Source organism: Alligator sinensis, unplaced genomic scaffold, assembly GCF_000455745.1.
Source record: "Alligator sinensis unplaced genomic scaffold, ASM45574v1 scaffold347_1, whole genome shotgun sequence".
NCBI classification, from domain to species: Eukaryota; Metazoa; Chordata; order Crocodylia; family Alligatoridae; genus Alligator; species Alligator sinensis.
In genome coordinates, this window is record NW_005841922.1 from 716322 (window position 1) to 722237 (window position 5916).

Here is a 5916-nt window from a genome sequence, read left to right on the forward strand (position 1 = left end):
AGTGTGGCGCCCAAAATTGCACGCAGTATTCCAACTGCGGTCTGAACAGTGCCCGATAGAGGGGAAGTATCACCTCCTTAGTTCTGTTTGTCATGCATCTGCTGATGCATGATAAAGTGCAGTTAGCTTTTCTGATGACTTCATCACACTCCACTAGGACTCCAAGATCCCTTTCCGCTTCCGTGCTGCTGAGCAGGTCATTTCCTAGGCAGTAGGTGTGCTGGATGTTTTCTCTTCCTAGGTGCAGCACTTTGCATTTCTTCTTGTTAAATCGCATTCTATTGTTTTCTGCCCATATGTCCAACCTGTCCAGGTCTGCCTGTAGTTGTTCTCTGTCCTCTGGTGTGTCAGCTTCTCCCCACAGTTTTGTATCATCCGCAAACTTGGACAGAGTACACTTCAGTCCCTCATCCAAGTCACTGATGAAGACATTGAAGAGTATTGGTCCAAGGACCGAGCCCTGCGGGACCGCACTGCCCACTTCCTTCCAGGTCAATACTGACCCATCCACCACCACTCTCTGGGTACGACCCTCTAGCCAATTCGCCACCCACCGGACTGTGTAATCATCCAAGTCACAGCATCTTAATTTGTTCACCAGTATGGGGTGGGATAACCATCTCGAAGGCCTTCCTGAAGTCTAAGTAAACAATATCTACCCCTACTTCTGCGTCCAGGTATTTTGTAACCTGGTCATAAAAAGAGACTAGATTAGTCAGGCATGATCTACTTGCTACGAACCCGTGCTGGTTTCCCCTCAGCATAATTTGTCCTGCTGGGCTCTTACATATATGGGCTTTAATAATCTTTTCAAAGACTTTACCAAGGATGGAGGTGAGACTGACTGGCCTGTAGTTGCCTGGATCCTCCTTCCTCCCCTTCTTGAAAATAGGGACCAGATTGGCCCTTTTCCAGTCCTCTGGGACCTGACCCGTGCGCCACAAGTGCTCAAATATTCTTGCCAGTAGCTGTGCAGTGACATCAGGCAGTGCCTTCAGTACCCATCGGATGGAGCTCATCCGGGCCTGCCTACTTAAATGCATCCAGTCCTTCCGAGCGACTGCACTATCTCAGGGTCATCGCTTGGTAGTCTGGCGCCCTGCTGTTGTCTCTCTACGATCCCATTGTGAGACTTGTTTTGCCTCTTGTTTAGGAACACTGAGGCAAAGAACTCATTGAGCAGTTCAGCCTTGTTCCCCCTGTCTGTCACCAATTGCTTTTGCACATTCAGTAGTGCTCCTATACCGCCCTGGACCCCCACGTGTGTAAGTGCCCTTTGAATGCAAGTGCTGGAAATAACATCACTTCTATAACAATAATAAAACATCACCCCTGCACAGAAATCTTGCATGTTGAGTTTCAGCCTGGAGCAACCTTTTTAAAGCAGAATTTATAAGGCACTTAGTTTATAATGGAAATACTGACACAGTTTTAGCATTGAAGGTGCTAGCCAGAACAACTTTAGCATAGACAGTGTCACAGAAAATTCTGGACATCCATGATTTACTTTGTTTATTGCAGTGTCAACTGCCTTTTCTCCTTGATCAAAGATATCAAATAAGTTGGAGCTTGAAGAATGGAAGCTTCTTCTGATGATTTTAGTTCACCAGGAGTGCTGTAAAGCCAGATATTTTTCTTGTTTTTTTCCCTTCAGGGTTTTGTCTCTGTGCCCTGTTTTGCCTAAGGCCATCTGATATAGGTAGCTTTTGTTTTTCAGTTAATAAGGTGGTTATTGGGGTGTCTACATGATTGCATGCAGGTATATATAAATAAAACGTATAGATTAGTAGTGGGTCAACTCAAGTACCCCAAATAAAGAAGAAACCCAACCTGCTTCCCCTCATCTCCTCTTGGGCAAAATCCTGAGTAAATAGTCTGGGCAGCATGCCCTGAAGGCCAGCAAACAAACTGAGTTCTAAGGGAGCACACACCCAACTCACGCTCTCGTCCCTGAATCTGTAAAGGACGGCCCCTCCAAATCTTGTGAAACATATATGTCATGTTTTCCTGCAAAGGAGGAACTTAACAGTGGAATTGTTTTTAAGTTAATTATGGAATTGGAGCATCTCTATATAAAAACAGGTATGTAAACAATGGTTGGTACAAAATACACTCGTTCTCCCCAAGTATCAAGTGATATTGATAGACAGGTTTTCAAGTTCTGTTGTTAAATGCCTCCATCCTCCACGTTTGTCCAACTAGAGAATACTAATCCCTTGGAGAGTGGCACTGCCAGGCTGTGCTTTGTGTTTCCAAGAAAAGGGTGAGAGAATAGAGTGCATTACAAGGTGCTAATTCCAATGAAGTAGAGACCCAGGTATAAAACTGCATGTATTAGATAGGTGTCATCATCTGTTGTTAGGCTGCAGTCTTAGTTTTTTTTATACTAGTCTTTGAAGCTCAAGAAAAATCTATTTAAAGTGCTAAGTGTTAGGTCAATAATGTACTGTCAGCATTTATAAACACACAAAAAGGGAACAGTGGGGCGCTACTTACCCTATGGGAATTTTGATGTTGGCACGTTGGACACGCAACCATGAAGTCCTAGCAAGTGGAATTCTTTATTTAAAAGCAAAAACTTGAAAAGTCTAATGTTCATCAAACCGTAAAAAACTTTTCAAGCAGATGAAAAGGGTAATGATCTTCATGAAGTACTTTTTAAGCTCTATATTTTATGTTCTGTTAAATTGTTTGCAGGCATCTTATCTTTATTTTTTTTAAATATGGATCTCCAGTACAGTTTTAATTTTGAAACTGCTTCTTCTATGGACTGTGGTTACTCCTAACCATAAAAGAGAGATGCTACGAATGTGTTTGACAAAGTCCAAACATTTTTGAAAAAGGATCCAGTCAAAGGAAATTAATTTAGATTAAAAATTATTTAAACTGTTTCCCACATACATTATTAAAGTTATATCATATCTCATTATTTTTGCTGTTGTATAGTTTCCATTTTTTTTTTCTGGCTTGGATAAGAATTTAGTTTAATAAATGTTGCCTCTGTTCGTTATAGCAAGAGGCACTTCACTTGGTCTAGTCCCACAATCCTGTAATGTTCCTAGGTTACAAACATGGAGGGAAGTATTTATTTATTTTAAATCTGTTTTAGTTTAAAAGTATCCCTGATGACATTTGTTTGCTTCAAATTTTGTAAAGGTGTGCGTTTTATTTATATTTAGGAGCCAAATTTGAGTGTGTTTCTCTTCAAAAGTAGAACAGCATCTCACTTACTTTAAACACAAAAAGCCATATTTTCTAATCCCCTTGCAAAGGATTAGAAGAATAGGTTCTAGTAGTTACTGTATTACTAACACTTCATTATTTTTAGAAACTCACAGAACACTTGCCAGTACACTGAATTATCATAAACAAAAGTGAACTATACTTGTTGGAAAATGAGAGCAGTATGTTTGGTGATGTATTAGTCATATAGCAGTGTGTTCCTTTGCATATTAATTTAGAAGATTAAATAATTCATAATAACTGAACTACAGCCATTAGTATGGACTAATGAAGTTGTACTGGATGTATTAATTAAAAGGTTCGAATTACTTTTAATAACTCTTTCTTGTCTTTTTTTCCCCTTCTCTATGTTTCTAAAGCTTCTGAGCATACTGCTTGCCTTAATGGAATGTAAGAGCTTTTGATAGTCTTCTAGGTGTATATTCTTAGCATCCTTTTGAAATTCAGAAAGCTTTCAAGCTGTGCCTATTTAATGAGTGAAATTTTTAAAACAAATGACATTAGGTACCACATTACAATTTCTTCAAAGCTCAGTTATTTGTTTCATTTAAACTAATTCCAAATGAGAGAGAATATTGTCATAGTTGAAGGAAACAATGTTTATTTCACAGATGAACTGTTTCATCTAAAACCTGGTTTTTGACCTTGTGTATATTATCTTATTTGAAAGCTGGCAATATAGTAAGTGTCTCCAACCTCTTAGGCATGCGCCTGTGTGCCTCTGGGTGTCTGTGCTTAACAAGTTCCTCCTGAAAAATGTAGTGCATATATGGTCTTGTAAAAGTTTAGTATGGTAAATCAGATAGATTACTAGATTTCTCTGTCCCAGCTTGTATGTTAAAAAGAAAATAATGAGAATTTAGGCTGTATCTTTAATCTAATTAACCAGCCATGATCTTTTGTTTATCTTGCATTTCCATCTGTGTCAAATCACTGATGCAAATCACCATCTCTTAGGAATGGATGTGGTTTAAGAAATGCTTTGGCGGGATCTTTTTCCTGGTAATTTACTGGCCAAATGATGGAACAACACACTTCCCAGGATTCTGTAACAGGTCTCTTATTGATCTATGCATCCTATTCCATTTCCCTTCCTAAATATGTACTTTAAAATAGATGAAGAATTATTATTAGACATTTTCTGCCAGATTTACAAGAAATGGGCGTAACCTTCTTTTTGTGAACAGAAGAAGGATTATTATGGGTTGCCGTGTGTGCAGGAAGTTCTAGTGTAGTATTATTGGGCTAGAGGTATGAAAATACTGACTGGATGTTTTGAGGTTCAGAATCTCTTAGTGCAGTGGTACTCAGTCTGTTCAGCCCAACGGGCCAGATCTGGCACATGGGGCCAGTCTGCAGATGTGACCCTGTGTGCTAGTCCTGCGTGCCTGTTCTGGACACAAAGCAACCTGTGTACTGGCCTGACCCCCCCATACTGGATTTGGCTGTGGACCACCCCATATGTCAGATCTAGCATATGGAGCCACATTATCCAACTGGCAGCCGGGGAAAGGTGGCAGCATTACTAGCTGCAACGCCCAGAGCCACCGCAGTTAATACCACTCCCCCATTGCCTCAGCTGGATCCTGCCATGGCACCCCTCCCACCAAATATGACATAGCTCCTCATGTTGGAGTCTGAGCATCACTGCATTAGTGTGAATTGCAAAGCAGCGATTCATAGGAGAAAGAATACATCAGAGATGAGAAATGGGCATGGGTACCGAGTACATGGGGGCCAAGGGCCCTGGCCCTCCTCGGGAAGAGGGCTGTCACCTGAAATGCATAAAACTTTCTACATGTCCATCATCTTAGGCTCGTCCATCATCGTAGTGCCCCCACCCCCATTAAAAGTCGACACCTATGGAAATGGTCTGGAAGTTAGCTAAAACAAAGCTCTACCTTAGACTTCAGCTGATGAAAAATCTTATTGTATACTTTTGTCCATCTAAAGGCAGGATTTTATTTTTAATAAAAGCCATTCTGTAGTTGGAAAAGTTTATCCTAAAAGTGGGGAAAATCCAGCAGAAAGAGATTTTTTTTTTTTTTTTTTCCTAAGGGAGTTTCATTCTGACTAGCCTTGTTAACTATGATACTTAGTAGCCAAGGCATTCCAGAATGAACTAGTGTTTAGGTGCTTCAACTCTTAAATGTCTTTTTTCATCTATTTAGCTCATGAAAATCTTGACTGGGATCTTAAAGATCCAAAGCTTTTACCATCCACTTAAGACATGTTTTACTAATCAAGTTGCATGCTTATTCTTTGTTTTCTGAGTCTCCAGATGCTACAGACACTAAATTTTTCCTTCCTCTTCCCTACGGTCCCGTGCTGTGCTTGCATTCAGCACATAGTAACATATTACTATTGATGACAGTCGATCTAGGAATACTGTCTTTCTAGAAATGAAATTTTCTTATGCATCTATTGACCTTTAGACAAAATAATTGTTTTCTTTTATAATACACTTATAGAGAAGACTGTTCTTTTAAGGTGCAAACTAACATCAAAGGATTTTGATCTTTTTGTGTTTATGTAGCCTCTTAATATTTGAAAGAGCTTCCTGGTTCAAGCTCAGATCAGCTTGTAAGTCTTGGGATCGTTCTGCATGACCATGTGACACTTACTCAGTCTTACTGTGCAGTGAGTCAGAGAAGCATTGTCCTGTTTCCTGCT

At 40.0% G+C, this 5916-nt stretch overlaps 1 protein-coding gene across 15 annotated transcripts in view; it reads left to right on the plus strand.

Moving 5' to 3' along the window:
- The window catches only part of NEDD4L (neural precursor cell expressed, developmentally down-regulated 4-like, E3 ubiquitin protein ligase), a 288447-nt gene that overhangs the window by 104475 nt on the left and 178056 nt on the right, over window positions 1–5916 (plus strand). The gene's annotated exons all lie outside the window — the stretch shown is intronic.